This window comes from Vulpes lagopus, chromosome 4 (genome assembly GCF_018345385.1).
Source record: "Vulpes lagopus strain Blue_001 chromosome 4, ASM1834538v1, whole genome shotgun sequence".
Lineage (NCBI taxonomy): Eukaryota > Metazoa > Chordata > Mammalia > Carnivora > Canidae > Vulpes > Vulpes lagopus.
Genome location: NC_054827.1, coordinates 147139815 through 147163493, shown reverse-complemented (window position 1 = coordinate 147163493; position 23679 = coordinate 147139815).

Sequence of the window (23679 nt, the reverse complement as noted above, 5' to 3'; positions counted from 1 at the left end):
AGAGGAATTAGGCATAAAAATACAAGCAAATAACAGAACCAGATAATTTCAGAAACTAGTAAGTGCTATGATGAAACTAATCAGGGCTGCCATGATAGAGCATGGTAACTGTGGGAAGTTACTCTGGATGGGGCAGATAGCAGAGGTCTCTCAAAGGGAGGGATATTTGAGCCCATATCTTAGTGACATGAAAGAACCAAAACGTTTGTCTGAAAGGATTTGCTCACAGATTTTCAAAGTGAAAGTTTTCTGATTTGGAGAATTAGCTTAGTGTGTTCAAGAGAAAAAAAGCCATCCAGTGTGTTTGTGGTCTGTGAAGGTCATCAAGGGAGCAGTAGGAAGCCTGGATAGAGCTAGAAAGATGGCACAACAGAATTGGAAAACTATTTGTGCAAGTGTTAGACAGTGGGAAGGAAGGAAAATAAAGCCATGAATATGAGCAGAGTAACAAAAACTTTGGGAGAAAGGCTTTGAGAATGGCTGATAATGAGTGTGAGGACCTGAAGGTAGTATAGCATGTACTTGGTTGGTGTGGGGAGGGTATGAACACTGCTTGGGCATACTTTGGAGGCCAAAAACAAAGCATAACAAATAAAAAAAAACCCTTTATAATGGTATGAGCCAAAAATTAAAGGTATTAATTCCATTCGATATTAGAATCTGTCTGTGGTCAGCCCTTATTAATATTTAGAGGCCTGGCAAGAGTTAAGGACAATAGGAATGGACTGGAATTTAGCTTGGTTATCTATATGCATATATGTAAACATGGGTTAGCCATAACCATGAATTAGAATCACCTGATGCTTAAAGAGACAGCTGCCTGGCCCCCATTCCAGATGAATTAAATTAGAATCTGTAGGTAGTTGGGCCTAGGGTGATGTGTTTAGTTTTGATGGGCACACCACCCCTAGCTGAGAATCATTACCCTAGAGCAGGTGTTAGCAACCTTGACTGCACATTAGAATCACTTGGTTAAACTTCAAAAAATAACCCAGGCCCAGGCCTCACCCCAGATCAATTAATTCAGAATCTTTGCGAGTTGGAGGGCATTTAATGAAAACAAAAATACAAAAACAACAACAACAAGCTTTCCAGGTGATTCTAACATGCTGCTGCCCTTAACGAATACTGCCTAGGGCTACACAAGTAGATGAAGCCCGATCCCTGCCCCCTGAATTTACACTCTAATCGGGGAAACTGTGAATAAATGCGATGCAGTGTGCCACTCAGAGTCACATTAAAAATACAAAGTGTAGGAAAATTAGAGAGACAGATTAATTCTGTCAGTGAGGGGTCAAGTAGGGTGACCAACTTGTCCCAGCTTGCTTGGAGTTTTCCTGGTTTTAACACTCATATTCCAAATCCCTGGAAACTCCTCAACTCCATGCAAACTGGGATGGTTGGTCCCAGTCGGTGGTAGGTGGTAGCGGAAGTTTCAGATGAGGGATTTGAATGGTAAAAGGAGCTTGCCAAGTGGGCCTCATGGAGGTGGAGGAGGGGGTGGGAGCCCATTTCAGGCAGTGAGAACAACATGCAAAAAAGGCACAGCATGGGGGGAGAGCGAGTTTGGTTTCACTGATAAAAGCATGATCAGGGTGTGACAGGTGAGTCTGAAGAGTTAGCGCTGGATCACAAAGGGCCTGCCTAGTGTGCCCAGAACTTTTGCATTTTCTCCCCAGGCTTCGAGGCGATGGTTGATAATGTTGGTGGCAGGACATAACCATGGTTTCTGATTTTTGGTTATTGTTTTAGAAAGATCACTGGAGGAAGCTCTGGGGTCCTATGCTTAGTTTCCTTGACCACTGCTGACTCATTGAGGCACTAACTCCTTTAACTCTTCTCTATATGCAGACTTATGAGGAAAATGCGGGTGTGACACTTTCACGGTGCAACATTCAGCCAGAAGAAAATCTCCTTCCTTCTGTACATTGTTCAGGGGGAATACCCTAGGAAGTTGCTGAATCTTCAGAGCCTGGAGGCATGAGATGGGTCCGGAGCCCATCTTGGCCTTGCCACACACTCTAATTAAGGTTCATTAAACTGAGGCTTGAGGTAGCAGCTCTAAAGAACAGAGTTTGCCCCTTGCCACAGCTGGCACTGGGAAGATTAATGAAGTTTAGTGGGAAAGGGTGCTATACTCTTGAAGGAAATAGCACATACAGATGTTTCTTCTATTGTAGAAATAATAGTGGAACCACAGAAAAATAAAACATAACTAATTTTACAAGTCAGTGTATTTCCTTGCTGGGGAAGTCCACACCAGTTGACAATCTCATTTGATACCTGAAGCATCATGGAGCAGTATTAGTGTTTAATGCATGATAAAATTTTGATGTCACTATTTTACCAGTAATTTCTCTCTTCCTTCTCCACACATGGGCCCATTTAATTGGATGGGTCTCAAATAATATTTCCTGTTGACTTTCGTCCATATCTCTTGGCTCTCTTACCCCTAATTTATTTTTTATTTTTTTTTCTTACCCCTAATTTAAAACAAAATAAATCAAGAATATGCCAAGTCTTAGTCAGCAATATCACAAATAGCAAAAACAGCAATAATAAAAATAACTAACTAAAGTAAAAGTAAAAGAAACTGCAAACTTTAATCCTTGAAGGTGATGGGCCTATATATGTGATTAGAAATTCTTCTCTATGGGAGATATGTTTCTTCTCCCCATTCATTTATTTACTCAACTACTTATTTATTTCATAGTGGACACATGGATATTTATTTTATACTTTGAGCTATAATCCAATACCATGTTATTTACTTTCTTTGCTCAGAATGTTCCAGCTTGGCCAATGGGAACTCTATCAGTTGGCTCCTGTCCTCCTTTAAGACGACCCCATCATTTTTTCTGAGCACTTGATTACTTAATGACACTACCTGATGTTCCAGACTTATCTGGTATTTTTCCTGTCTTTACTTGAGAATGGCATTAGAAAATAAGACCTGGGTGCTTGTGTACCACCTTTGTTTTTGGGAGTTAGACTTAGCCAGACAAAAATATTAAACTTTTGTCTGCATCTGCAATGCTGATTTACTGTTAACTGTGCTTTTCAAATTTTACTGAATGCAAATTCTTTTCAGCTTTTTGAGATACAGATAGTACCATTCTTAAGTGCAGCTGTAAGACCTACATAGATGGTTTTCAGCAGCTACCCAATTATCTGCTTGAGATTTGATTTCCCACTTTTGGGCTCTTCCTCTTGTTTTCTGTGTTCTGGTAGATTTTTCAAAGTTCCCTATTTAGGCCTGGCCTACATGTTTGACTTGTCTTATGACCCACTCAAGACTCTTCTTTCTAACATCTGAGCTCATTGAAGAGAGTAAGTGCCTATCTTGGCCTGCTATGATGTCCCCCAGTACCCTCTATATTTTCTGGAAGAGTGAGCACTCGATACCTATTTGACAAGTGAAAGATCTAATTAATATTCTGATAATTGGATCCATGCCAAGCTATTACTGATTGAGAACAGCTTAACATGGTCTCCTTTCGAGATAGGATAGGTGGAAGTAGCAAATGAAAGCCGAGGAGATGCTGCATGAAAGGGATAACAGCTGTCAAGGTGTTTAATCCCAAGGAGCACTTAGTTACTTAATCACTTTGGTCAGAACACCTCTGGGTTAGAGGAGATCTGGAAGGTCTTTAAGCTTAAGAAAGCTTGCATCTTCTCTGTCTTGCATCTTCTCCATCTGACACTTGGTTCATCTGTGATCTAGAATAACTGACCCTTCACGTAAGGTGGGAACGTAGATGGTCCAAGGAAGCCTTGCTCCGTGGAAGGAACCAGCAGGTATGTGGTGTGGTGGACAGGAGAGGGGCACTTTCTTTTGTCTTGTGAGGAATCAGCAAAAGAAAGGGAGGGGAGCTCATGGGTATTAAATGCCTGTTGTATGCTTGATACTGTGATGGGTCACTTTTTCCTTTTCCGTCTGGTGCTCCTTTTACTTCTTCCTTCTCTTTCCCACTCTCTCCTTCTCTGCTTCCCTATGTCCTTTATGTCCTCCTACATCCTTTTATATTCCCTTCTTTCTTTTTATACCCTTTGCAATCAACCTGCTTCTCTCCTCTTTTTCATCATGTAATGTCATAACTTAATACGATGTGGACTTCCCATTTTTGGTCTGGTATGTTAGGAGCTTGGAAGTTGTCCATCTATCCTAACAACAAGTGAAAAGGTAAACCGACTGAAAGAGAACTCTTAGATTCATCAGAGAGCAGAGCTCACAAGTGGCTGTCCTCCCACCTGGAGAGCCTGACAGGTATACACAGAGAATCACAACTTCCTGGAGCAGAAACCTATGAGGGAATCAGTGCCAGGGCAGGAGGGCCTGAACTGTAATTGATGAGTCACTGGAGGCTCAGTGGAGACAACTCTGAGAGTCAAAAAGTCCAGGGTGGCCCAGGTAGGGGGAAACCTACACTTTTGTGAGTTTTACCTTCAAGGGCTTGATCAGATCCTCATAGTGAATATCAGAGAAAAATCCCTTCATGCTTCTAGCAGGTGGAGAGGAAAACTAGCTATTTTGAAATTAGCCAGAGCACTCTGTTCTTTGTATAATAGAAACTATTTTGCTGGAGCTTAGGGTCTTTATCAACCCCTAACTGACCTGGGAGAAAGGAAATACTCCACTTCAGCCCACTGTAGCCCTTTTCCCCACCTAAGACAGTAGAGGGGAGGACCGTGAAGCTCATATGAAAGTTCACAGTTGACAAACACAGCTCAGTGAAGACTAAGACCATAGGGCCATACAGCACTTCTCCCCCCATGCTTCACCATAATACTACCAAAGACTCATTTATCACAATTTTGAAGAAATAGAGTGAACATCAAAACCAGGCTCAGATATGGCAGGGATATTGGAATACTATGTGTGAGGCTCTAGGCACTAACCTACAAGAACTAAATACTGTTGTAGGCATTTTGTAGACAAAGGTTCTGAGGCTCTGAGATGTTGAATAAGTTGTTCAAGGTCCCACAGCCTCTCAGGGAAGGTACTGAGATGATCTCAGTATCATGTGGTCCGGCAAGCATCTTTGTAACGATGCTTATCTCTTACAGTCATGCTGTACAATAAGGCAACCACTACAATGGTAGTTATTTAAATGTAAATTATAATCATATAAAATGAAAAATTAATTTTCTTTGGGGAATGAACAAGAATTCCTGGCCTTATTAGCCAGGTGAGGCTAGTGGCCATCATACTGGACTGAACAGATAAAGAATCATGGCATTATTGCAGAAAATTCTACTGGGCAGGATTTGCTAGAGTATTACCAGTCTCAGAAATAAACAGTTTCCTTCACACGCAAGTTGGAAGGCATTGTGCAGATCAGCTTGTATATCCTCCTTCCTTCCTGCCGACCCTGTGTCTTGTCTTCTTAGTATCACTGGACACCTCCTGGAGGGAGATATAGCTCTTACCAATAATTGCCATGGTCTCCCAAGGGTGCCCCCATTATGCCTTCTTATATAAGGAGAAAAAGCAGCCAATGCAGCCCATTTTGCTCTATCTTTTCCTTCAGCAGCAACTTAGAGTGGATGAATCCTGCTTTTCATTCTTGTCTCAGAATTCTTTCTTGTTAGTTGTAATGTTGAAGCTTATCCAATTTACATCTGCCCTTCAAGGGCTTACATTTGGTTCAATTTTTTTTTTTTCTAATCTCTAATTTGATCTGGGACTAATGTCAGGCCTTTTTCCCAGAGCTCTGGTATACACTTCTCATAAAAGCATATCATCCACATCTGAAGACTGAGATGGCCTGTGCCCTCTCGGACAATGGAGATGGAAGTTGCTCGTGCAGTTGTTAGAGACCAGAGCTATCTTTTGAGGAGAAGATGTTCAGTTCTGGAGTTAGACCTTGTGTAAACCTGGGGCTTATTCAGATACCCAATGGAATTCTGAAATGCGTTCTGACTTTCTAAATAAAAACTGTTGCCACAGAGCTGTCCTTTGAGACGTATAAGTAGAGGGCTCAAAAACATTATGTGGGGTGTGTGTGTGTGTGTGTGTGTGTGATCACATCTCCAGGATCCAGGACGCAGGCAGGGGACAAGGAGCCATGTGAGTCACTCTTGTTGTTGTTTTTCTTTTGTTTCCTACATTTCATTTTAAGCAGCTTTGTGGCCAGAAGGCTGTGTGCTTACATAGGGAATAGTTAGCACAGCAGAGAGTGGGCAGTGCTTTAGAGGGCCTTTCATGTTATGGGAAGTAGGAGGAGCAGGAATGATGGATGAACTTGAGGTGTGCTAGTGAAATGCCCTTGGAAGCTGAAAATGTTCAAACCAGTTGCTTACTACACCTATCTTTAGGCTTAGTATAGCTACCCAGATTTCCCTGACATGATCGTCAAATACAAAGTGATTATAAGCAAAGAAGAAACAAAAAGAGGATGGACTGCCTTAAGGAACTTAAACAGAACAGTGAAGAAAGTCTCAAACATCGGATCATAGACCTTGGTTTTTGAATGCCCTTAAAGCAACAGTTACCTAAGATGAGAAAGACCGAAACCAAGGGGATTCTTATTAACAACTTAAAGCAGAAGCTCAGACCCCTTTATAAAGTTTCAATTCACTCAGGGCTTTGACTCAGAGATGGAGTCCTGTCCAATTCCTTCCCTCGTTAGTACTGAAGAAGACCTATGTTGGAAACATCACAATAAAACGAACTCAAATTCCCGAAGCACAAAATGTAGAAGCAGACATTTATTTCTTCCTCCGAATAGTGGAGATTTTCTATAAATTTAACTTCTGATTAGAAAACTTCTTACATTGGAAAATTTCAGCAATGAAATTTCAGTAATAAGCCAAATGCAGGTCTGCTTGAGGTCGAATGAAATTTAGATGAAAAGTCCAGGATTATCAAAAAGAATGAGGGAACTTCAAGTTTCTGTACATTCAAGGTCAACGGGTTGGATTCTTTCATTTTTGATTTTTATGGCAGCACATAATTTCTGTTCCTACTTGGCTCCTTGCTTTTTTTAAAGCAATAAATTTCAGGTTATGATGGTAAACCTCACTTGTAATGAAGCTTGCATGTCTCCCTATCTGAATATTTCTATAGCACCTGTCACTTTTGCACGCTGGAGATTATTTCCTTTTATAGAAAATAACAACACATGTAACCTGATCGTTTGATTCTCTGGTGATATTTTACAACAAGATGTGTGAGTCCAGTCATTTAACTATTGAGAAACTGAGGCATACTGAAATGAATCAATAGTAAACAATTCACATTGATCTCATCCTCTTCTAAAATAGGAAAGAATGCAATGCTCATTAAGCATCTATTTCCGTACGTATTTTGTCAGTTAATTCATGGCACGTATTCTTTCCACCAACGGTTGGGCAATCACCTCAGCACTGCCTCTCCCTCTCTGTATTGTTGCCTTACGTTCTGATATCATTGCTGTACTCTATCATCTGCTCTTTCCAATAAGATCGTGAATTATTTAAAGGCAGAAACAGTGCTTTGAACTTGTGTTTCTCTGTCATAATACCCAGCACCACTACTTGACACAGTCCAACCCAAATGAAAATTGTGACAAAAGATCGCCACCAGATCAGTTGCTGGAGACCTGTGTGTGTGTTAGTCAAGGGGCCTCACTGTTCTGTGCCTTTGTGATGGAGTGGATGGGCACTGAGGGAATTTGGGGGAAACCAGAGAGAATTGTCATCCTGTCAGATTTTCCTGAGATGGATGCTGTCTCCATAGTTCCTCTTGTGGGACTCTTACCCTTTATTCATTCCATATTGAACAGAGGGAAGGACTCTACGGAAGGGATTTATGGCTGAAAGCTTTCTTAATTATAGGCTAGTGTAATAAGTCCTTCTAGTATCCTAATGATTGGGGAATTAAGAAGCTCCTTAATAGAAATTGACAGGATCCATTGTCATTGCAAAGAAGTTTCTGTTATGGTCTGGAGTATCCTGCCAACCATCCCAGGATTTAGGGTTCCCCAAAGGCTCATTAACATCTCAGACCATAAGGTCTCCAAAGAAGGCACTAATGGTCCACCTCGTTATGATCTGAGGATAATGACTGCATGACATCCGTATCCATTGAGATGATAATAGCTCTGTAAAAACTGTTATGATGTCAGCAGAAGAAAAAAAAATCTCATTTGCACTTTATAATCTTTGGTTTCTAATATGCCATAGTATCTAAATTATACTAGAATTATTTCTCAAATCTGGCTTAATAGAGGCAATGCATATGATGCTCTGGAAAAAAAAAATCCTCTCTTAAAACAGCTGTTATCACCCTTATATTACTGCATAAATGAAGGATAAGATTAGTAATGCTCTCATAGTACTGAAATACTTTTGAGTAATGGAATAAAAAACAAAGACTAAATTTTCCTAATTTACATACTCATTTACTCCTGAGAGTGAAGAGAAGTTCTGTTTTTAGACTGCCCCAAAACAGCAAAGAGAAAAGCTCATAGTAATAATAATAGTGATACTGAGTACTTATTATGCATCATATCTTATGCTAAGTAATTTTCCAGCAACATCTCATTTGAATGCTTACAAGTCATCTCTGAGGTGGGCATCCCCAACATCCTCACCATAGGGATAAAAAGGATTTGTGCATGAGCCACAGCCAAAGTGGGATTCAACTTGTTCAGTGTGACTTCAGACTTGCACCACCATGACTGGGATTGTGTGCTAGGAAGGGTTACGCATTTCCACATAAGGAGAAATGGGCTCCAGCTTGGCCACTAACTAACTGTGTGATCTTGGGCAGATTATTTCACCTCTCAGGACTTCTGGCCTAGTAAATCTTGAAGGCATTTTTCAGTGAGTGCACACATTAACTGACAAGAACAAGACAACAGCAGAGCTGAAATCAGAATTTTGACATCATTTCCGCAATAGCGACCAATATTCATTGGTAGTAATAGCACTATTTTCCCATTGTAACCCAGTTTAGTTGAACAGTTTTTCCATTTGGTGCTGAGTTGTGGATTTTAACATAACCTCATTGTTTATAGGAAGCATACGGGGGAAAAAAAAAAGACATCCTCTATTATTGCTTAACTCAGTAAAGTACACAAAAAAAACATTCTTCCAATCAATTTCTATTTGACTCTAAACAAGGGAAAAGTGGAGATGAGTGTAAACAAAAATGTATTAGTGTTAATACTGCCTGTTTATAGCTTGAAGCATTTCCCTGTGTATAAACATAAGCAAGTAAAGGAACATTTTAAAGAGATTTCTTTATTGAGTTATATTTAATAACAAACCAGCATAAAAAGCGGAATCTTATATATAAAAAAGTCTGTAGTTACTCTTTCAGCCATAAACTTAGCCATTTGTTGGAGCTTGAGCTGCAGTACTCACATCCTCCCACTAGAGGGGTGAATTGTTCCTAATGAATACACCTGCAGTGTTTGGGGAGGGGACAGCTGAGGGCTGATAACTTAGCAATGATATTGTGGACTCTAAAAATGGGGTGACCTTTACCATAGAGAGATTTTAAACATCCGGGATTCATAGAAATACAATCTATTTTGACATGAAATGATTTAGGCTATGAATGGAAAAAAAAAATTGACCATTGTGCCCAAGAGGTAGCAAAAGGTAACGACTTGGCTGCATGATGACACACAAAAACAGAGCAAACAGGGAGGACTCAGTGGTAATTCTGAGTATCAGAGGAGAAGCTCACTGAGAGCCTCAAAACACTAATGGCTTCTACAATTGTTTTGCAGCAAAAGAGTCATTATAATTTTTATACAAAACAGGATTAATTAAGAAAACAATAGACCTAGGAGTACAGCAGGAGATTTTCTACTAAGTTCGGGTAAGAGGAGGCACTGCTGCAAACTCTTTCTTGCTGTGGAGCTCATACCCTATTTGCTACTGTCTTCTCCAATGACAGTAAGTCTGACTGCAGCAGGCAACCTGTTGAGGGAACAGGAATGCCATAAGCTGCAGGACTGGCCAAAAAAAAAAAAAAAAATGTATATGAGTGTATCCTGACCACCATTGTTTAAGAAAGAAAAGCCAAAAACTAGTTTTTCACATTCTGGCAAAAGGAGAAATGCTTTAAACACATCTCAAGGTATTTCCGGTCCAGTGCCATGCATTGGCTTCATGGGCACAGCATGTAGACATCATTTTTGATATTCTGATGTTGAAAGAGATGCAAAGATATACAAATTAACAGAAAGGAAGCAGTTCAAAGGAGGCATATTATTAAGGGAAAAAGCTGTTCCAATGTGAGAGTTTGTTCTCCAGTAGTTTCCAGACTTCACAAATGTGTCTAAGGGCCCCTTTCTTACGAGACTCCACATAGAACTCACCATCAATAGACAGTCCTTTCAGTGTGTGCCAGGAGACAGTTTCTGATACATAAAGAAATACTCACTGATATTCGGAATAGCATTTTAATTTGTGAAAAGCACAGATATGCACCTATGCGCGCACACACACACACACACAAAATCGATCTTCATTATTCAGATTTTGCCTATGTGAATTCACTGACTTGTTAAAACTGATTTAAAACCCCCAAATCAGGGATCCCTGGGTGGCGCAGCGGTTCGGCGCCTGCCTTTGGCCCAGGGCGCGATCCTGGAGACCCGGGATCGAATCCCACGTCGGGCTCCCGGTGCATGGAGCCTGCTTCTCCCTCTGCCTATGTCTCTGCCTCTCTCTCTCTCTCTCTCTCTCTCTCTGTGACTATCATAAATAAAAAAAAAAAAAAAAAAAAAAAAAAAAAAAAAAAAAAAACAAAACCCAAATCAAAACTCATGGGATTTTTAAAACTGTTTTTGGTGAAGATTTGAGTTGTCGATGTTTCTGGCTGAAGCCCAACAGGATGACACTGCCTTATTGTTCTCTTACTGTATACACATTTGTTTTTCACACTTTTTGTTACTTTTTGGTGATTTCACCATTTAAAATGGTTCCCTGGCACAATGCTGAAATCCCAGCTAGTGTTCCTAAGTGAAAGTTCTTAAGTGCGGTTACTGTGTGCTACGAGAATATAAGTGTATCAGATAAGCTTTATTTGGGCAGGATTCAGAATGCTTCTCGCCCTGAGTTCAATGTTGGCATGTCAAAAATAATATTGCATAAGGCATTTTTAAGCAGAGACACATAAAACATTATTTTGCATTGATGGTTTTATAAAACAACATTGGGACCAGAGGCTCATAGGAACCTAACTCTGTATTTCCCCTAGGAGCAATGATTCAATATTTGTTAATTCGGTGTTGGTGGAGGCTTTCTAGAACATAACTACTGTGAATATTGAGAATCACACAGATAGGTAGATGAATGGCTGGCTGGATGGTAGGTGGCTAGCTAGCTAGACAGACAGATAAACAGAGGGAGGGAGGGAGAGTAAGAACAGATAAAATAATTATAAATGTGAATATTAAAGTATTCTTTGTTCTGGAATAATCATCTCTACTAACAAGGGATTTATCTTAATATTTGCATTAAAATAAATTTTAATTGAAGTAGAGTAGATCAAATAATCCACAAAGACCTGAGAAACAACAACTGCAACAAAATAATAAAGGCTGCTTTGAGATTATTATGAGTTGTTCAGTGTCTATTTCTTGGTTCAATTTAAAAGATCCCCTTAGATATTAGCAGTGAAATGTCAACAGAGAACAGAGAGAAAGAAGCTAAAACACATAAGAAATAATGTTTTGAGAACGGAGATTTGGTGTGATGAAGATGTATCTGCCCATAGCACACACTTGAGCTCTAGACCCTGGAGTCTATTCCAGTTCTGCCTATTATTACAAAAGTGATCTTGGGTGATTTATAAAACAAAACAAAACAAAAAAACAAAAAAAAAAACTTCAGGCTCAGTTTCTTCATCTGAAAAATGGAAATAATAATATCCATTCATATAGTTTCCATGAAGCTTATATAACTTATGCAACACACATAGCATAATGATTATTTTTTCCATGAGCATTATTTTACTTTATTCTTTTTTTTCTAATGTAGTGTTTTTTTTTCCTCCTGTCTCATGCTCAAAGGAAAATGAGACCGATTCTCCTGATTTCATTGATTTGTTCTATTGTGTGTTGTTTTGAGTTTCTACATCATTTATTTATGCCCTAATCTTTATTATTTCCTTTCTTTCACTGGTTATGGTTTTTTGTTGTTGTTCTATGATTAAAACTTTCTATTTATGATCATCATTTATGATTCCGGACACATTCCTGATCCTCAGAAGTTCTGGACAATTCCCGTGTGGGTCCTTTGCCAGCTTCTGTACCCATTTCCTGCACTAGCTATCTGGAACAATCTCCAGTTTTCTCATGCTTTCACCCTATCACTTCCTCTACTCCTCTTTATACATGACCCAGATGCCTACTTCAGAGAAAATAAGGACTTTCAGAAGAGAATTCCCTCAGCTTCCTTCCCCTGCCCCTTAGCACAAAATTACATGCATCCACCTCTATGGTTTGACATGTATCTTTTATTAGGTTCTTACCAATTTATGGGATGTGCTAAGTGCTTTACATATTTATCTAATTTAATCCATATGACAGCTCTTTGACGTAGTTATGACCCTTGCTGCTCCAAATGTGCTAAGTTGAAGATTTTAAGGCTAAATTGGAGGCCAAAGTACAAGAAGTCTGTGATAAATTCCTACCATGTTCTGTGGGCACAAGAATGGGCTTTGGGCATCTCTGTCCTTGCCAGTCTCCTAATGAAGCTCTTTATTCTCTAGTAGTCCCTTGAATATTGGCATTCCCGTGCTACATAGTAATGTCATGTGTTTCCCCTTTACATGTTTCTCCAAGGTTGACTCCATCTACTCCTAGGGCATCACTTTCTTGTCTGACAGTGATTTCAATTTCTACACCTTTGGACCTAGCTTCTTTTCCTCTTAGGCCAGACCTCTGGTTTCATGTGACTTTCCCACAAGCATATGACCCTCATCATATGAAAAACTGTACTCACTATTTGACTTTCTGAACTTACCTCTCCCTCCTTGACTGCCAGTTCTTTGGGTAGCATGGCCATCATTTGATGCCATCACTGATGCTGGACATGTGGACTCATCCTTAAATTCTATGCCTCCATTGTCAATTCCTCAGAAAGTCCTGTTGGTCTGACCCAGCAATAACTCTGAGATCTTCCTCTCTTTTCTATTTCTCTACTATTAACTTATTTTAGATTCATGTCATTTCTTACCTGGATTATTACCATGGGCTTCCAATGAGCCTACCAGCTTTTTATCTTGATGCCTGCAGTCCATTCTTCCCAGTGCTGTCAAATGTGAATCTTTTTTATAACAGAAATCTGATCATATCACTGCTCTGCTTAACTTCCCACAATGCCTCTTTATTGCTCTTGCATAAAGGAACATCTCTTTGGCTTAGCAAACAAACAAATTTCTGATCTGTCCCTTGCCTACCTGTCCAGCCTTTCTTCTCATCATTTGCCCTGTATGCTCACTCTTTTATTTTGGGTACACTAAACCACTTCCAGCTACTTAAATGTGATGACATTCTGTCTCTTGCCTCTAAGACTTTATACTTGCAATTCCCACCTTCAGGGACCCCTCTTCATACTTTAAAAAATCAACTTGAAAACTGCTTACTCCAGGAAATCCTCTTTGAATAAAGCCCCTTACAATCTGTGTTAGGCATATCCATAATATCCCATTCTTAACATTCTTATAGCACTCACATCTTATAATGACCTATTCACTTGTCTGTATCTCTCCACTTGAGTTCATGTAGAAGCAGGTACAAGGATTCAGCTGTAAATAGTTTAATACGGATCTGAGTCCAGGAAACTCTGATAAGGGAGTGAAGAAATGAGTCAGGGGATGGAAGGAAGCCGATAAAGTGTACATCATTAGACAAGTTACCATTGTTGGCAAAAGGAACATAAATCAGCTGAGGAACCCTAGAAGTCATTGTCAAATATATGTCTCAGAGTTATTTCATGGAAGAGTGAGGGAGCTGGTTTATTTATATACCAATGCCCACTTGTCACTGGTTTGAGGGGCTGTTGCTAATGGATTGAAGGTGTGGGGGGAAAGAAGATAATTCCCAGGCACCTCTGGCTTGCTATATACACAAGACCTCAGCAAAAAGATAAAGGTGCTATGAGCAAGAGGTCAGGCTGGTGCACACAGAAGTATAAGACCTGAAAGCATAGAGACAGACAGCTGACAGCCAAAGCCATCTTCCCACCAGGTATGTGATAATCTACCTGAGAACTGGGGCCAGATAACCGAATGTTCAATGCTGCAATATTAACTTCCCCTAAGATAGCACATGCGGTAAAACTTAAGTGTGGATTTTAATCCAGTTTTGTCTGATTTCAAATTCTGAACTCCTTTGCCCACCCTAGGCAGCCACCCTTCCCAGAAGAGAATGAAAATGAGGAGTGGAAACTCAAGCTCACAGAATAAAATGGGTATTCTGTGTGCTCTAGGGATGCTGAGATACGCTTAGAGAATTTCAGCACAGCTTAATTACGTGGAAGGAACTAGGTTCTTTCCTGTGGGGTCACAAGAAAATAGGAAACTGGATCGTCTTCCAATATCTTGCAATCATCTACGCATGTTTGTATTTGTGTGCCTGTGTGTGTGCGCGTGCGGTGGTAGGGTAGGCAGATACCCTACTTCAAGAAAATTTTCGATAAAATGATGCCCATTCTATCAACCCTATTTCTTTTGTCTTTTGCCAGCTTTACCATGACCATAAACATTTTTCTGGAATGAAATTGCTTATCAGGAGGGAATAAACCATAGTTTAGGGAAAAGAGCAATCAATCCATCGTGTCAAAGGCATGGGTTCTATACCTGATGGCATCAAAGTCGCTGTGTGATTTTGGGTTGGGACTGATTTTTTTCCTGGCCTCAGTCTCCTTATCTACAGAATGGACAGGTTATCTAGGGACTTGATTATATGAGAAGCTGTCAGGTTCCTTCTAGATTTATAACTGCCATCCCTTAAAACAAATGTACGCAGGCAGTTGAAAATGAATATTATTTTATTTCTTTTTCTCCAAATGAATTCTGTGACAGTTTAGTATTTACTTTTTAAAAGAATCTTTGCATTTTCTTTGTGATGACTAAAAGTAACTCATTGATATTCCAAACAGGCCAGTTGTTAAGCCTTTATTTCACAATATGACCCCTTGCACATTAATAGTCAGAAAACTAAGACTTAAATAAATAGAAATTACTGTTTGTCCCAAGGATTAAAGGAGAACAAGTTTGTTATTGTCAAATAGTTTTCACAAAGAATATTAGAAGGCCATGCATAGGCTTTATATTGGAACAGAAGAAATTTAATTTTCCAAATTAAGGTCTCAGAAGAGAAAGTATTATATATAAATAATATAGGTGGGAAAAGTACATATATTAATTTATAATTTTATATATATATTTATATAGTATATAAAGTATTTAAATAAAAGAATACTCATATATGTAAAGAAATATACCCAATGAAGTGAATATTCTGGGGGTTCAGATATGACATCTTTTATTTGTCTCATTTATTTTTAGACTGTAGAATAGTAATGAATATTTAGGAGACTCACAAAAATTATTGTTGATTATTGATTTTGTCTGATGCTGAGACCAAAAAAAAGTTTCTGTAATAAGACTACAGATTTTTAATTTCAGTGTATTGAATTAAAAACAACTCAAAAGTAATAAAATATAAATTTAGTCCCCAGAATAAGCAAGGACATACATGTTAGATTAAAAATATTGAAATGCAATGTCAATTAGAGAAAACCCTTCCATTTTCATTATTATCCTTTTATCTACTTCATGTATTAGAGATGTTAAGTTTGCTCTTAGGTAAGATCCAATCTTCTGCAAGGTCCACTTCCCCGTATTGTTTTCTTAAGTTTGCATTCCTTTCTCAGAAATACTCAATAACTATTATGCTTTAAATGCAATAGGAGTTCCCAGCTAGAGACTACATGCGTTCTTGCTTGGTAAACTGATGTGTAGGATCCATCATTTGAAGCTGATATGTCTTTGGGTTCTTTTGGCAGAGGGGAGCCCTCCCTGGAAGAAAGAAAGATAGGGAGAACATGAAGATGGCTGTTTGAGGCACTAATTTCTGCCTTGGACCCTAGAATCTGTTTAAGTGTTGAAAGAGAAGAAATATAGACAGAAGTCTAAGGCAATATCCTCTATCAGGAAGACCTCTTCCACTAAATCTGCAGTTTTCCCACTCTTGGGTAAAATTATGCCTAAATCAAGTTTAAGTGTTTGGGATCTTTCCTGTTTGGGATCCTTCCTGTAGGAAGCATTCCCCTACATCATCCCCATCTTCTGACCAGAAGAGATATTTCTGTTATTCACTCTATAATGTCCTACACTTATTCATGGCATTTATCACATTAATAATTGGCTATTAGGGTCTTGCTGCAAGACAGCAGCAACCATACTTATCTTGTTTCCTGGTATATTCTCAATAACCAACAGGATCCTAAATTATGTTTGTTGAATGAAAGATGAATGGCCTCATCTCTTGCCCAGAGAAGAAAGCCTATCAGGTGAATGTTTAATTAATCTTTAAACATTTCAAAAGCAGAGAACTCACTTAACTTGTAAATAGGCCATTTTGATATTGAATATTCTATCATATTAGAAAGCAAAGAAAGGTATAAAATGACCACAAGGAAGTAAGTTTTATAATATTTTCATGCTTTTATGGCTCTAGTAGTGCTTTTCCTACATATGGACATGAGAGAAATATTTTCACATTTACCATAAAATACAAGTACAAGGATGTTCATGAGAAACACTATTCATGAAAGCAAAAGACTAGAAACAACCAAATGTCCACTAATAGGAAAGGATAAATAAATAAATAATGATATATTTATATAATGAAATATTAAACAGCAGCAAAATAAATAGACTCAGCTACATACAAATACAGGAATTAATTTCAATAATGGGATATTGAGCAAAAGAAGTCCCAGATGACAACATGCCGAATAACACTCTTAGAGTAAAGTTAAGGACTAAAGTAAAAACATATAATTGAGGTATATCTATGTACATAGTAATACAATTTTGGAAAAGAAAACAATAATAAACACAAGACCAAGGGAAGTTCTTTTTTTTTTTTTTTTAGATTTTTTTATTTATTCATGAGAGATAAGAGAGAGAGGCAGAGACACAGGTGGAGGGAGAAGCAGGGTTCCTGCAGGGAGCCTGATGTGGGACTCGATCTCAGGACCCTGGGATCACTCCCTGAGCTGAAGGCAGGTGCTCAACCACTGAGCCACCCAGGCATCCCCCAAGGGCAGTTCTTACATCAGAGAGTGGCATGGGGGCATGGGGAGCTCTTTAATTTTTAGGTTGGATAGTGTTTTCACAAGTGCTCATTTTAATACTGCTACAGTTGGATGAATGAATATATCATGAATAGATGAATAAATGAACAAATGAAAAAACAAGCAAATTAATAAATGAGAACCATATGTATACTAAGTGGTAGAATCTACAATGAACCAAGTTTTGTGATATGCAAAATTTTGCATATCTAAGGCCCATTGGTGGAGAAAGAATTGGAGGCAGAGTAGGAATGTAGGATGGACAAACCAGTCAGGAGGCTTTTTCAATGTTTCACACTGAAACTTAGAGTGAATTAGGGGTGATGAAGTTTTTGCTTTTTTTAAAACTTTATTTGCCAATATTTGATTATTTTTCTGATGGGCACCAAGATCAAGTACCAGTCCAGTATTCAATAACCATCTTTAAAATAAGCAGAAATTTCCTGAAACATGGTCTTACTCTGCATTCTTCTGGTTCATTCATTTATTCATTCATTTGCTTAACTTTATCCTAGAAATATTTACTGAGCATCTACTACGCCCTCTACTTAGTATACTGCCATGAAGAAATTTATAAACCTAACTCCTATGAAATGAACTAAGCCTCAATCTCAAAATAGGAAGAAATCAACCATTATTGTCATGGTAAATGCTTCAAAAGTAGAAGTAAGGCATATCTACTCTGGGACAATTTTGAATGCTTCAAAGTAGAAGCTAGAGATTAAAACTAATCTTTGTTACCTGAGGAAGCTTCTCTGGTGAAAGGATGCTAAAAGATATATAAGTGAAAATGAATATATTCCAGATAATCAAACAATGTTAGAACACCTAGAAATGAGAGAATAACTCATTAAATGAAATAAAATAAGTCTGGCATGGCTAAAGACAGTGAGAATAACAAGAGACGAAATTGGTGAGGTAGGCATGGTCATATTGATGAAAGTCTTGGAAATTATGCTATGAAGTCTAAGCCATATTTCAAAAGAAATGGAATTCCATTCAAGTTTTATGGCAGAAGTATGATAATGATGGATTTCCACTTCTTAAAGATCACTCTTTCTGACAGGTGGAAAAAGAATTAGAGGCAGAGTAGGAATGTAGGATGGAGAGACCAGTCAGGAGGCTTTTTCAGTGTTTCACTAAAAAGATAATGGACACTTTGACTTCGGTATTTGTGATGGAGACAGGAAAAAGCAGTCAACTTTAAGAGATACATTAGAGGAAGAATATATAGAACTTAATTTCTATTGTTTTTTTTCCCTCTTGTTATGCTCTTATTATCTGATACACGTAAATACTTCTTATCATGCTTAAGATTCATGGGGTTTCCTGAGTCTCTGTGTATTAGTTAGGGTCATTAATACTAGCTGCTATAACAAAAAGGCCCCAAAGTCATTGATTTAACACACTGTTCATTATATTTCTTACCTCTTGCTCATGCAAACTTCAGTGCAGGTGTTCCTGGCTTACTGGCTTTCCTGGGCTATTGTCCTCACAACAAGCACTGAGGGATCCAGGCTTCTTTGAGCTTAACATGCCATCATCAACTTATCATATTTGGTGGGGAAAGAGAGAGGGAGGCATAGGAAGGGGGTGAGAGAGACTGACGGAAAAAGAGAATGGAGGGAGGGAAGTTGACAATGGGAACTGCCCATCTATTCTTGACTATAATAAACGGTGACCATCTCCTCCTTTTACATTCATTTGCTGAGAACTTGTTGCATGGCATGGGAAGACCGCCTATGTGGCCATAGCAACTGACCATGAAAGTGTGAGTGTTTCACAGCTATTAACCCTTCAAATATTCTCTTTCACTCTCTCTCTTTGTATTCTCTCCTTCTGGGATTTCCTTTATATTTATATGACCTCATTATTGTCCATTGTTTTTAAAACTGTCTTTCATATTTGAAAACTCTTCCTTTTTGTGCTGAATTTTAGGTAATTTTTTCAGATTCCTTCTGATTTACTAATTCTCACTTCAGTTGTAATTAATCTTATATTTAATACCTTTGTTGCCTTTTTGTATTTCAAGACTGTATTTTTATCTTGAGAATTTCTATTTTTTCAGTTCCAATTGTTTTTTATTATGTGGTATTTTAATTTTGTGTCTTATATCTTTAAGAAATACTTATTTGAATTTTGTTTCTGAGGATTTCAATATCAGAAGTCCCTGGGAAGTCTACTTCTACTGCTTGTTGGTTCTTCTGACATTCATTCTGGGAGCTTGTTTCTCTTAGTATTATTAATTTTGGATTACGGACTCTTGTTCAAATGGTTGGGTTTTATTTTTAGAAATTCTACAAGCCTTGTATTAGGGCAAATTTCTCCTGAGAATATCTATGTTTGCTTCTGCTTAGCATTGTAGGATTCTACTCACTTGATATCATTTAATTCGAAATGTGTGTAGTTTGTAAGATCATATAAATTATACAAATAGTAATTCCAATTTCTCTTGAGGGATAGCTTGATTTGTATAAATTCTTAGGAGAAACTTTTGTTTTTATATAAGTGTGGGCTAAAATATATATGTTGCTCTTTGCTTTCAGGCAGACTTTTTTATGGTCTACACTTTCACCGAACAAATGGCTCTTTGAGGTCTCTGGGTTCCAGCTACAAATCCTTACCTTGAGAGGACCCAACATCATTGACATACAAGTTTCTGGGTGACAAAAAGTTCGTACATGCCGTCAAGGTAGGTAGGATTTCATCATCTACTTATTTCCTTGTTTTCAGCTTCCTTTAAGACCTTGTCCCCGTAAAGGCACTCTTTTTACTTGTAAAATTAGCTACGTACTTCCAGATAACTGTTATATTATAATTCAATACTCCTAGATGTTACATAGCAGAAAAAAATTTCTAGTATTTAGTTAACCATGTTTTCAGGTATGGTAGTTCTTTGTAATTTATCAGCTATATAGAATACTCTCATAAATGTACTCCCATCACTTTATTTGTGTTGCTGGCTGCTGAATCTGAGTGTTTTTTCTCCTGTTCTAAATCACTGAGCAGTGTTTCCCTTTTCATGCTCATCACAGTACCTCAAACTCATTATGTTTAAAATAGTATACCTCATGTTCCTCTCTTCCCACCTTGATGTTCCCTCATCTGTGTTCTGCCTCATTCTTATACCTAGGTCCAGTAATACAAGCTCAGTTCTGCTATGGTCTTTGAGGTTATCTAGACCAAGACACTATGCATTGCCAGAAATCTAAGCCCCACTATCCAATGGAAATTAGAATTAAGGTATATTTCCCAGTCTTAGGCTCAATAATAGGTCGTTGCTAATGAAGGGACATTAAAGGCACTCCTGTGAGCTAGCCGACAACATTGAGTTACATTTTCTCCTAGTATTCTTTGGTAACACTGAGGAGAGGATAGGTAGAAGGACCTCCTTTACCACAATTAAGAGCCTTGGTACTGCCAGAAGGAGTGATAGCAATATGGGAAGTGCTAGCAATGTCACATTCTAGCAACAATGTCAAGGTCAAGTTGCAAGGCAGAAAGGCAGCAGATTCAGGGTAGCAGGTAGGGATGAGATTGGCACTAGTAGCTTTATCAGAACTTGAGTGGATGCCAAGAAAATCACATGAGATACTTGGGATGCTGCCTGAAGAAGAGAGGGAGTTAGAATGCTTTTATCTTTAGAAATTATGTTGAATGGAAATTCAGAGTCATAGACCATATTTATGACCACTGCAGATGTTCTCTTTCAGTCTGGAATAGTAAGAGTTATCCAAATATTACTAAAGTACACTTCAAGAGGAAAAATGGAATGTAAATAAATAGAATAATACAAATAAGTGCTATAAGAATATCCAGGGCTGGAAATGTAGTCTATGGGTCTCTAGGAACAGAAGAAAATTGATATATTTTATCCATTTCAAGATGTAATATGAAGAATTAAATTACCTGCATATGAAGGAAGTTGATTTGGGATTCCTCACACTGAGACAATTTGAAATGATATTCAAAGTAAGATTTTCCTAAAACAACAGTCTGAGGACAGAAATGATGGTTCTGTCGTGGCAAAAAAGAAATCCAAGATATGAGTGACTAACTCAACAAAGTTTATTTCTTACTCAGGCAAAGTCCACAGCAAGTCTGGCAACATTGTAGGGCAGCCTTTCACAACTCAACTACTTTTTCAATTATGCCAAGGACATTACATACTATTATCATTCTAGATACAAGGAGAGAGGTCTATTTGCCTTCATAGATTAAAGCTTAATTGTCTCTTGGGGCTTCAGCTGAAGGGCAAATGTCCTCTTACTAAAGCAGCCATCAGGCTGAGGAAGATTCCATCATCTTACGCCTTTATCATCTGGAATACATGACCCGTTCAGCCAACATAGAGAAAGAGACAGCTGGAAAGGTATTGACCAGTTCTTTTATACTTCTCATGTCATATCTGACCACAACCACTGGCCAGATGTAGTCTCATGAATCCCTCGAGTTGCACGAGGGCTGAAGTTTAGAATTGAAGAAGAACCAGATATTGGTGCACATCAGTAATGTCTACCAAAACAAATTATGGAGGTTGCCAAGAAATAATGAGGTCTGTTTTGATTTAAGAAGGGAAAAATGTCAGATATTGAATGCTTTTTGAAAAAAACATAGGAAGGTAATTCTTTAAAGATAAGGTAATTTTCCAACCAAAAGAAAGAAAGCAGTCTTAGGTTTCAGTTGTATACTAGGAATAGGTAATATTGCTGAAAACTATTAAAAAGAGTCTATAAAACCAAATTTTTAGTTATGAGTATATAAAATATCAGTTTAAAAATATATTCCTTGGGGAGTTACTAATCAAAGAGCATACATTTTCAAGAAGTAAGTAGAATAAGTTCTAGAGATCTGCTATACAGCATCATACCTATAATCAACAATATTATATTGTATACTTAGAATTTGTGGATCTTATGGTAAAAGAGTAGATCTCATGTAGTGTTCTTGCAACAATAAAGAAAAAGAAAAAAATAACAAGATACATACAAAAATATTATCAACAGTTATTTCTTAAATGATAGAATTATTTTTTCCTTCGTTTCTCCATATTTTTTAAAATGTGCATGTACTAGTACATATATGATATACCACCATATGTAATACTATAATATATATGCATCTAATAATATACATTACTTTCACAAAGTAAAAGATATATATTCAGAATACATATATACATATAGTCTTGACCTGCATGTTAGAAGTGTGAAATAATCTTTTAAAATGTGGTTCAAAGTTGGTTTTATTTTAAAACTTTAAAAATTGCATTAATATTTATGTATTAGGAGGCACCTGGGTGGCTCATTTTGTTTAGTGTCAGCCTTCGGCTCAGGTAGTGATCCCAGGGTTCTGGGATGGCCCTGCCTGAGGCTCCCTGCTCCCTGGGAAGCCTGCCTCTCCCTCTGCCTCCCATGAACAAATAAATAAAATCTTTAAAAATATATTTATGTGTTAGAAAACATAAGTATAAAATATAAAGTGAAAATACATTTATATTTGATCTTATTATGTGAAAATTCAATTTTTAAAATGTGGAAAGTTTAGATTTGTATGTATAATTTACCCAGGATCATACAATGGTTACGTGACAAAACCTGATGAGAACCTCATTTAATTCTGGCACAAGAATTTTTGCTCTTTCCATTATACCACATATATGTATAAAACTTATGGAAATATATAATTTCCTTTAGTAATAAAGAAACTGTGCTGCTCAAATGAAATCATGGAAATAAATTGCTTCAATAATGTTTAACACTGTATTAAAGGCAAATATTGCTCACATATTCACATATCCCGTTATAAGTGGCCTAATGGGATGCCTAGGGGTCAGACACAAGCCATTCTGTTTGTTTGCTGAGTTAGCATTTTTAGAAGAGGATGCTTCAATGAGAGACAATGAGAGAAGGAGAGAGGAAGATAAAACTAATCTTTTCAAAAACAACATAAAAAAGGTTTTTCTTTTTCTTTTTCTTTTTATTTCTTTTCCTTTCCTTTCTTTTCTTTTTCTTTCTTTCTTTCTTTCTTCTTTCTTTCTTTCTTTCTTTCTTTCTTTCTTTCTTTCTTTCTTTTCTTTCTTTTCTTTCTTTTCTTTCTTTTCTTTCTTTCTTTCTTTCTTTTCTTTCTTTCTTTCTTTTCTTTCTTTCTTTCTTTCTTTCTTTTTCAGAATTGTGAGCACAGAGGTACCTGGGTGGCTGTCAGTTAAGGTTCTGCCTTTGGCTCAGATCATGACCCTCTTCCTGGGATGAAGCCCCACACCAGCTCCCCTACTAGGTGAGGAGCCTACTTCTTTCCCCCCTCCCCCTACTTGTGGCCTCTTCCTCTCTCTCTTTCTTTCTTTCTCTTCTGCTCACTCTCTCTTTC